This window comes from Mustelus asterias, chromosome 19 (genome assembly GCF_964213995.1).
Source record: "Mustelus asterias chromosome 19, sMusAst1.hap1.1, whole genome shotgun sequence".
NCBI lineage: Eukaryota > Metazoa > Chordata > Chondrichthyes > Carcharhiniformes > Triakidae > Mustelus > Mustelus asterias.
Genome location: NC_135819.1, coordinates 3,256,091 through 3,265,934, shown reverse-complemented (window position 1 = coordinate 3,265,934; position 9,844 = coordinate 3,256,091). Strand labels below are relative to the sequence as shown.

At 51.3% G+C, this 9,844-nt stretch overlaps 1 protein-coding gene and 1 long non-coding RNA gene across 2 annotated transcripts in view; one reads left to right on the top strand and one right to left on the bottom strand.

Annotated features, from left to right (window-relative positions):
• Positions 1-1,396: 1,396 nt before the first annotated feature.
• Positions 1,397-7,875, top strand: LOC144507691 (uncharacterized). Its single transcript, XR_013500126.1, has 3 exons — positions 1,397-1,513; positions 4,644-4,718; positions 7,778-7,875. It is a non-coding gene; the product is annotated as an uncharacterized LOC144507691 (long non-coding RNA).
• The window catches only part of cc2d1a (coiled-coil and C2 domain containing 1A), a 493,461-nt gene continuing 488,751 nt past the window's right edge, over positions 5,135-9,844 (bottom strand). Inside the window, exon 30 of the transcript XR_013500123.1 lies at positions 5,135-5,162. The gene's annotated coding sequence lies outside the window, so the exon portion shown is untranslated. The remainder of the gene's footprint in view (positions 5,163-9,844) is intronic.

Here is a 9,844-nt window from a genome sequence, read left to right as displayed (position 1 = left end):
AGTCGCTGGGATAGGCAGAAACGGAGCGAACATAGAGAGCATGCTGACCTCCCATTTCTACAAACAATTCGAATCTAGGTATATCCAGAGCAGCACGGTGGCACAGTGGTTAGCATTGCTGCCTCAAGCAGCAAGGACCTGGGTTCGATTCCCGGCTTGGTTTGCACATTCTCCCCGTGTCTGTGTGGGTTTCCTCCGGGTGCTCCGGTTTCCTCCCACAACCCAAATATGTGCAGGTTAGGTGGATTGGCCATGCTAAATTGCCCCTTAGTGTCCAAAGATGTGCAGGTTAGGTGGATTGGCCGTGCTAAATTGCCCCTTAGTGTCCAAAGATGTGTAGGTTAGGTGGATTGGCCATGCTAAATTGCCCCTTAGTGTCCAAAGATGTGTAGGTTAGGTGGATTGGCCATGCTAAATTGCCCCTTAGTGTCCAAAGATGTGCTGGTTAGGTGGATTGGCCATGCTAAATTGCCCCTCATCATCCAAAGATGTGCTGGTTAGGTGGATTGGCCATGCTAAATTGTCCCTTAGTGTCCAAAGATGTGTAGGTTAGGTGGATTGGCCATGCTAAATTGCCCCTTAGTGTCCAAAGATGTGCTGGTTAGGTGGATTGGCCATGCTAAATTGCCCCTCATCATCCAAAGATGTGCTGGTTAGGTGGATTGGCCATGCTAAATTGCCCCTTAATGTCCAAAGATGTGCTGGTTAGGTGGATTGGCCATGCTAAATTGCCCCTTAGTGTCCAAAGTTGTGCAGGTTGGGTGGATTGGCCATGCTAAATTGCCCCTTAGTGTCCAAAGATGTGCAGGTTCGGTGGATTGGCCATGCTAAATTGCCCCTTAGTGTCCAAAGATGTGTAGGTTAGGTGGATTGGCCATGCTAAATTGCCCCTTAGTGTCCAAAGATGTGTAGGTTAGGTGGATTGGCCATGCTAAATTGCCCCTTAGTGTCCAAAGATGTGTAGGTTAGGTGGACTGGCTGTGCTATATTGCCCCTTAGTGACTAACGAAGTGCCGGTTAGTTGGATTGGCCCTGTGAAATTGCTCCTTAGTGTCAGGGGATTAGCAGGGTAGATATGTGTGGTTGGGGGATAGGGTCTGAGTGGATGCAGACTCGATGGGTTGAATGGCCTCCTTCTGCACTGTAGGGATTCTATGAATAGCCAGTCACATTAACTGAGGAAAGGAGGTCTTATTGCTGTTTTGAACTCTGGGCATGCTTGGTCAGATACTGTGGGATCTTCCTCTACTGACTGAGCCCAAGTGGTGGTCCCGTTGGTCTAGATGGGAGTGGGGGGGGGGGGGACAAAACCAGAGGTGGTCTTGAGGTACAGTGGGCTTTCGGACGGGTCTCGGATATAGGCGCGCTTGAAGACATTTCTGCTTCAACTGTCTGCAGAATGATAAACACGGATGAAGAGAAAGGCGTGACGTCGGAAATCCTGAAAGCGCGAATCGGTGAGCTGACCCAGAAGCTGCTACGGAGGGAAACATACAAATGTCACGTGTGTATGGTAAGCAGCTGTTGCTGAAATACTTGATTCCATCTTGCCTCCCCCCTCCTCTCCCGAGAGGCGTTCTCCGTGGAATTCTCCGCCCGTTCACGCCAGCGGGACTGGAGAATCCCCACCCGGGGGGGTTCCCGCCCGCGTGGGGCGACATCAATGGGAATTCCCAGAGAATCCCGCCGCGAGCAAGCAACACGCCACCTCTCGCCAGGGGAGAAACACCCGGCTGGGAGGCCGGAGAATCTCGCCCGTGGACTCTGAATGGCTTCCCTGGTGGCACTGAGGTCAATTGTAACACCCCAACCGAAGCCCCAACTCCCAGTGGTTCCTGATCTTTTCTCTGTCATGGCGCACCATGATACTACAGGACAGAGGGTGGTGAGTGTCTGGTACAAGCTGCCAGAGGTAGTAGTAGAGGCGGGTACAATTTTGTCTTTTAAAAAGCGTTTAGATGGGTAAGATGTGTATAGAGGGATATGGGCCAAACGCAGGCAATTGGGATTAGCTTAGGGGTTTAAAAAAAAAGGGCGGCATGGACAAGTTGGGCCAAAGGGCCTGTTTCCATGCTGTAAACCTCAATGATTCTACGATCGCTAACAATTTTGAGGCACGTCTCCCATTTTCTCTGTCTTCTTCCCTTACTGGGAACTTCATTTTTTAACTTCTCCCTGTCCTCTCGCCTGTGTTTTTTAAGCCTCTCTCTCTCTCTCTCTCTCGCTTCTCCAAGGGTGCTTTTGCACCCCGTTTTGAGTTTTGGCTTTTCGTGTGGGTACAATGGGGACCTTGGCCTTCACCTCCAAGTCCCATTAGTCATGAGCATGGCCACCGTAGGGCTCTCTCCCAGCTGACGGGAGGCCTGAGATTCATTGGGTTTCAAAGATGTCAATCAGAAGGGGAAGAGGATGGTTAGTTTGGGTTTAATCACATGAATTTTGAATCATTCTGAATCTTTTTACATGACATATTCAGCAGATTTTTATTTTGTACATTCATGGGACATGGGCGTCACTGGCTGGGCCAACACTTATTGCCCATCTCCCCTTGGAGGGCAAGTGAGAGTCAACCACATTGCTGTGGCTCTGGAGTCCCATGTAGGCCAGACCGGGTAAGGACGGCAGATTTCCTTCCCTAAAGGACATTAGTGAACCAGATGGGTTTTTCCAACAATGGTTTCATGGTCACCAGTAATTCCAGATATATATTTTTTAATCGAATTCAAATTCCACCATCTGCCGTGGCGGGATTCGAACCCGGGTCCCCAGAACATTAGCTGAGTTTCTGGATGAATAGTCTAGCAATAATACCACCAGGCCATCGCCTCCTCTTAGGCCTAATGAAATACAGGTGGTGGGGGAGTGGGCCCTTTGAACCAGATCCAGAAAGGGTTTTGAGAGCACGATGGGGCGAAGGTTAAGAGGGAGCGTTCTCTGTATCAATTGTCTAAAGACGGGTTATTTTTGCAGTGAAAAGCAAGCTGGGACAGGCTGTCCTAGAGGTGGGTGGGGAGGGGGGTGGGGGGGTGGGGGGAGCGGCACGCTAAATCTTCTTTATTCTGTCAGGAAGCTGAACTCAGCCAGTTTCGAGGAGTTTACTCTGTCGACTGCCTGAAGCAGCTAAGCGAATGTGGCTTACGTCATGTTTCTTCACGGCATCTTGCTTTGCTCCAACCGCCTGGACTGCGACTCCCTCGCCTTGGGGCTGGGCCTCTCCCAGAGAGATTCCTCCTGCTGGAGGTGGAAGCAAGCTGAGATCATGGATGTATCCCTTTCCGCCACTCGCTCATCCGGAGGGCCCTTTGCTGCGATTCAACTCTTTGCTCAACCAGTTTCCAAAGCCTTCCCTGGGGCAAATAGTCCTCAGGGACCAGGCCCGACGTGTTGGAGGGGGGGCCTCAGATGATCCCACCGCCCGCTTACAATTCCTGTATTTGTGCTTTAATTCCCATCGCAGAGAAACGCTCGCAGTGCTGGGCTTGAATCCAATCTTGCCAATCACCCGGATTTTCATTTAAGAAGTTTGACACTTGGTCTGATCCAGTTCACAGTGATAGAGGAGTGAGGTAATCCGGAATTGAGACAGGCCAGCCTTGATCTCAGTGAATGGGAATAAGGGGCTGAATGGCCTTCCCCCGTTAATACGTTCTATGGATTGACCCAAAACCATTGGCCCCTCTCACTCAAGCCATTCTGAATCTCTGTTGCCATTGGTTCCACTTAGTCTGTGAGCTCCCCATAAACCCAGAATTGTAGAAGCAGGAGGAGGCCATTCGGCCCTTCGAATCTGCTCCGCCATTCATCTTGATCATGGCTGATCATCAAATTCAATATCCTGACCCCCCCTTCCCCCCGCATATCCCTTGATCCCTTTAGCCCCAAGAGCGATATCTAATTTCTTCTTGAAATCACACAACGTTTTGGCCTCAACTACTTTCTGTGGGAGTGAATTCCACACATTCACCACCCTCTGGGTGAAGAAATTTCTCCTCACCTCAGTCCTAAAAGGTTTACCCCTTATCCTCAAACTATGACCCCTAGTTCTGGACTCCCCCACCATCGGGAACATTCTTTCTGAATCTACCCTGTCTAACCCTGTTGGAATTTTGTAAGTTTCTATGAGAACCCCTCTCACTCTTCTAAACAACAGTGAATATAATCCTAACCGGGTGGCACGCTGGAACAGTGGTTAGTACTGCTACCTCACAGGGCCAGGGACCCAAGTTTGGTTCCCGGCTTGGGTCACTGTCTGTGTGGAGTTTGCACATTCTCCCTGTGTCTGCGTGGGTTTCCCATTTTCCTCCCACACTCCAAAGATGTGCGGGTTAGGTGGATTGGCCGTGCTAAATTGCCCCTTAGTGTCAGGGGGACTAGCTAGGGTCAATGCTTGGGGTTATGGGGATGGGGCCTGGGTGGGATTGTGGTCGGTGCAGACTCGATGGGCCGAATGGCCTCCTTCTGCGCTGTAGGATTCTAACAGACTTAGTCTCTCCTCATGTGACAGACCTGCCATCCCAGGGTAACTGGTGTGCTGAGCTGGTGGATAGAATACAGAGAGTCTCCACATCGTGGAAACTAGAAGGTTCACTGCCAAGGCTCCATGACAATTCCATGTCTAATTCTCTCTCTCTCTCTCTCTATAGGGATCATATTCAATGCCTTTGGCATCAATCCACTGTTGGCACATACACTGTGAGCAATGCTGGCTTCGTACCTTGGTAAGGTCACTCAGAACAAACATTACAAGCTTTTCCTCCCCTCATCTTGTGAAATATCTTCCTCCTCAGTGAAGGCTTTCATTCACACATCAACTACTGGGAGAATGGGGGTGGCGCAGTGGTTAGCACTGCTGCCTCACAGCGCCAGGGATCGGGTTCAATTCCGGCCTCACGTGACTGTCTATGCGGAGTTTGCATGTTCTCCACGTGTCTGTGTGGGTTTCCTCCGGGTGCTCCGGTTTCCTCCCACAGTCCGAAAGATATGCACAGTAAGAAGTCTCACAACACCAGGTTAAAGTCCAACAGGTTTATTTGGAATCACGAGCTTTCGCAGTGCTGCTCCTTCATCAGAGAGTGACTCACCTAACGAAGGAGCAGCGCTCCAAAAGCTTGTGATTCCAAAGAAAGCTGTTGGACTTTAACCTGGTGTTGTGAGACTTCTTACTGCGCCCCACCCCAGTCCAATGCCAGCATCTCCACATCAAAGATGTGCGGGTTAGGTGGATTGGCCATGCTAAATTGCCCCTGAGTGTCAGGGGCATTAGCAGGGTTAATATGTGGGGTTACAGTGATAGGGCCTGGGTGGGATTGTGGCCGGTGCAGACTCGATGGGCCAAATGGCCTCCTTCTGCACTGTAGGGATGCTATGATAATCTCATTCTTGACAAATTTCTCTCATTGGAATGGGTATTCTTGATGTTGGGGGGGTGGGTAATTCATCGGTACTAAGAGAGGCTATTCACATGCGCGGGCTGCCATCGGTCTAGTCAACAAACTATTCGACTGTGAAAGGCATCACAATCAAGCCTGCATGCTATTCTGGGCACAGGTTGAAGTTCAGAGGTCACCGGGATCTCCTGATCCTGCTGGAAGTCGATGGACTTTCCTCTTCCTCTGTGGCGGGTCTCAGGCACAGCAGAGCCGGAATATTCTGGACATTACAGCGAGTGATTTTACACTTCCCACTCAGCCCCACGGTTGGACTCAATCTGTTACCTCGGGTGAGAATAGTTCAGTTGGCACGGACGTGGTTTTCGATGTTCAGACAATGGACAGAACGTTCCGGTTTCCCCTCGGAGTGTTGCCTCAGATGGGAGAAGGGGTGTGCAGCCCGCCGGCTGCAGTGTTGGCTTTTCCCGCCATATTTTCCAGCAACTTTGACTGAAAAAGGTGCTGGAGGCACAGAGGCTGTCCCGCCGGCAACAACAGCTTTCCGGAGATAAGCATCCCGGCTCGTCAGTGTTCAAAATCAGAATCATTGACCCCCCCCGCCCCTCCCCCCCCCCCACCCCCCGCAATCCTCTTCAAGGATACGGGGACCCCCCAGGACAAGAGGAACTTCCTCCCCAATGGATATGGGGAACACTCACCTCCATGGATACGGGGAATCCCCCCCTCCATGGATACGGGGAATCCCCCCCTCCATGGATAGGGGAAACCCCTCCCTCCATGGATACGGGGAAACCCCCCTCCATAGATACGGGGAATCCCCCCCTCCATGGAGATGGGGAACACTCACCTCCATGGATACGGGGAACACTCCCCCCCCGCTCCATGGATACAGGGAACCCCCCCTCCATGGATACGGGGAATCCCCCCCTCCATGGATACGGGGAACCCCCCCCCTCCATGGATACGGGGAACCCCCCCTCCATGGAAATGGGGAACCCCCCCTCCATGGAAACGGGGAACCGCCCCCCCTCCATGGATACGGGGAATCCCCCCTCCATGGATACGGGGAATCCCTCCCTCCATGGATACGGGGAATCCCCCCTTCCATGGATACGGGGAATCCCCCCCTCCATGGATACAGGGAATCCCCCCCTCCATGGATACAGGGAATCCCCCCTCCATGGATACGGGGAATCCCTCCCTCCATGGATACGGGGAATCCCCCTTTCCATGGATACGGGGAATCCCCCCTCCATGGATACGGGGAATCCCTCCCTCCATGGATACGGGGAACCCCCCCCCCTCCATGGATACGGGGAATCCCCCCTCCATGGATACGGGGAATCCCCCCTCCATGGATACGGGGAATCCCTCCCTCCATGGATACGGGGAATCCCTCCCTCCATGGATACGGGGAATCCCTCCCTCCATGGATACGGGGAATCCCTCCCTCCATGGATACGGGGAATCCCCCCTCCATGAATTCAAGATAGACCCCCCTTCCATGGATATGGGGTACACCCCCCCTCCCCACAATGGACACGGGGAACTCCCCCACCATGAACATGGGGAATCGCCCACACACAGGAAACCTCCACACACACACACACACACACACACACACGTGGGGACCCCAACACACACGCAAGGACCCTGCTATGCACATGGGGAACCAACTCCCATACACATGGGAAATCCCCCTTCTTTTACGGACATGGAGAGCACCCCCTCGGAGCTCCCCAGAGGCATCTCCGGGCACTGCCCCTTGGCAGGCCAACCACTGTGCTGCCGTGCCACCCATAATTAGATTCTATGATTAAAACCTACCCGTTTGACCAAGATCTGTGTCAAACTTTGTCTTATAAATTTCACGGGAAGCACCTTGCGCTCTTTCGTTACATTAAAGGTGCTATGTAAATAGAAGTTGTTGTTATGAGGCCTTCCCCTGCTCTTCCCTTGTGTCTAGTTCAGGAGATGAGGGCTTTAGATCCGACCTTGTGCCTTTGTAACTGGGAGTATTCTGAAAACAGGCCAAGCTGGGCGGCACGGTGGCACAGTGGTTAGCACTGCTGCCTCACAGCGCCAGGGACCTGGGTTCAATTCCCGGCTTGGGTCACTGTCTGTGTGGAGTCTGCACCTTCTCTGTGTGGGTTTCCTCCGGGTGCTCCGGTTTCCACCCACAGTCTGAAAGACGTGCTGGTTAGGGTGCATTGGCCGTGCTAAATTCTCCCTCAGTGTCCCCGAACAGGTGCCAGAGTGTGGCGACTAGGGGATTTTCATAGTAACTTCATTGCAGTGTTAATGAAGCCTACTTGTGACGAATAAATAAACTTTAAGTGTGTAAAACCCATAACATCCTCATGTCTTTTTTTCTCTGTTTATTGCAGGGGTCTAAGAAGCTGTGCCCTCAGTGTAACACAATCACGTCACCAGGAGACCTGCGCAGGATCTACCTGTAACTCCTGGACTCCAAAGTGAAGCAAGCCTTTGACTGGGGGGATGGGGGAAGAGGGACGAGAAGGGGGGGGGGGAGCGCAGTGGCGATGGAGGGGGCGCAGAGGGCAGGGGAGGATTTTCCAGGAACAGATTGCAACTTTGCACACTCATAAACAATCTTCAGTGTAAGCATTCCCGAAATGTTGAACGCATTGATGAGTTGAACACAGTGAGAGTTAACCTTCTCCAGAGCGAGGGGCGGAGACCTTACACCAGTTTGAAAGATTCATTTGGCGATTTGCTCCCCAGATAAAGAACAAAGAAAATTACAGCACAGGAACAGGCCCTTCGGCCCCTCCAAACCTGCACCGACCATGTTGCCCAACTAAATTAAAACCCCCTACTTTTCTGGGGTCCATATCCCTCCATTCCCATCCTATTCATGTATTTGTCCAGATGCCCCTTAAAATTCACGATCATATCCGCTTCCACTGCCTCCCCTGGCAGCGAGTTCCAGGCATCCACCACCCTCATAGAATCATAGAAACCCTACAGTGCAGAAAGAGGCCATTCGGCCCATCGAGTCTGCACCGACCACAATCCCACCCGGGTCCTACCCACATATCACCACATATTTTACCCACTAATCCCTCTAACCTACGCATCTCAGGACACTAAGGGGCAATTTTTAGCCTGACCAATCAACCTAACCCGCACATCTTTGGACTGTGGGAGGAAACCGGAGCACCCGGAGGAAACCCACGCAGACACGAGGAGAATGTGCAAACTCCACACAGACCCAAGCCGGGAATCGAACCCAAGTCCCTGGAGCTGTGAAGCAGCAGTGCTAACCACTGTGCTACCGTGCCACACCCTCTGTGTAAAAAACTTGCCTCGTACATCTCCTTTAAACCTTGCCCCTCGCACCTTACACCTATGGCCCCCTCGTAATTGACTCTTCCACCCTGGGAAAAAGCTTCTGACCGTCCACTCTGTCCGCGCCCCTCATAATCTCCAGCATTTACACATTCCCAGCATCTGCATTTTCAACTGAGTTTGAAGTTTAAATAATATCAACCCACTCTTAGAGTCATAGAGGTTTACAGCATGGAAACAGGTCTTTCGGCCCAACCTGTTCATGCGCCCTTTTTTTTAACCACCATGCTAGTCCCAATTGCCCGCGTTTGGCCCATATCCCTCTCTACCCATCATACCCATGTAACTGTCTAAAAACTTTTTAAAAGACAAAATTATACCCGCCTCTACTACTACCTCTGGCAGCTTGTTCCAGACACTCAACACCTTCTGGGTGAAAATATTGCCCCTCTGGACCCTTTTGTATCTCTCCCCAATCACCTTAAACCTATGCCCTCTAGCTTTAGACTCCCCTACCTTTGGGAAAAGATGTTGACTATCTAGCTGATCTATGCCCCTCATTATTTTATAGACCTCTATAAGATCACCCCTCAGCCTTCTACGCTCCAGAGAAAAAAGTCCCAGTCTATCCAGCCTCTCCTTATAACTCAAACCATCAAGTCCCGGTGGCATCCTAGTAAATCCTTTCTGCACTCTTTCTAGTTTAATAATATCCTTTCTATAATAGGGTGACCAGAATTGTACACAGTATTCCAAGTGTGGCCTTACCAATGTCTTGTACAACTTCAACAAGACATCCCAACTCTTGTATTCAATGTTCTGACCAATGAAACCAAGCATGCTGAATGCCTTCTTCACCACTCTGTCCACCTGTGACTTCACTTTCAAGGAGCTATGAACATTTACCCCGAGATGTCTTTGTTCTATAACTCTCCCCAACGCCCTACCATTAACTGAGTAAGTCCTACCCTGGTTCAATCTACCAAAATGCATCACCTCGCATTTATCTAAAACTCCATCTGCCATTCGTCAGCCCACTGGCCCAATTGATCAAGATCCCGTTGCAATCCTAGATAACCTACTTCACTGTCCACGATGCCACCAATCTTGGTGTCATCTGCAAACTTACTAACCATGCCTAC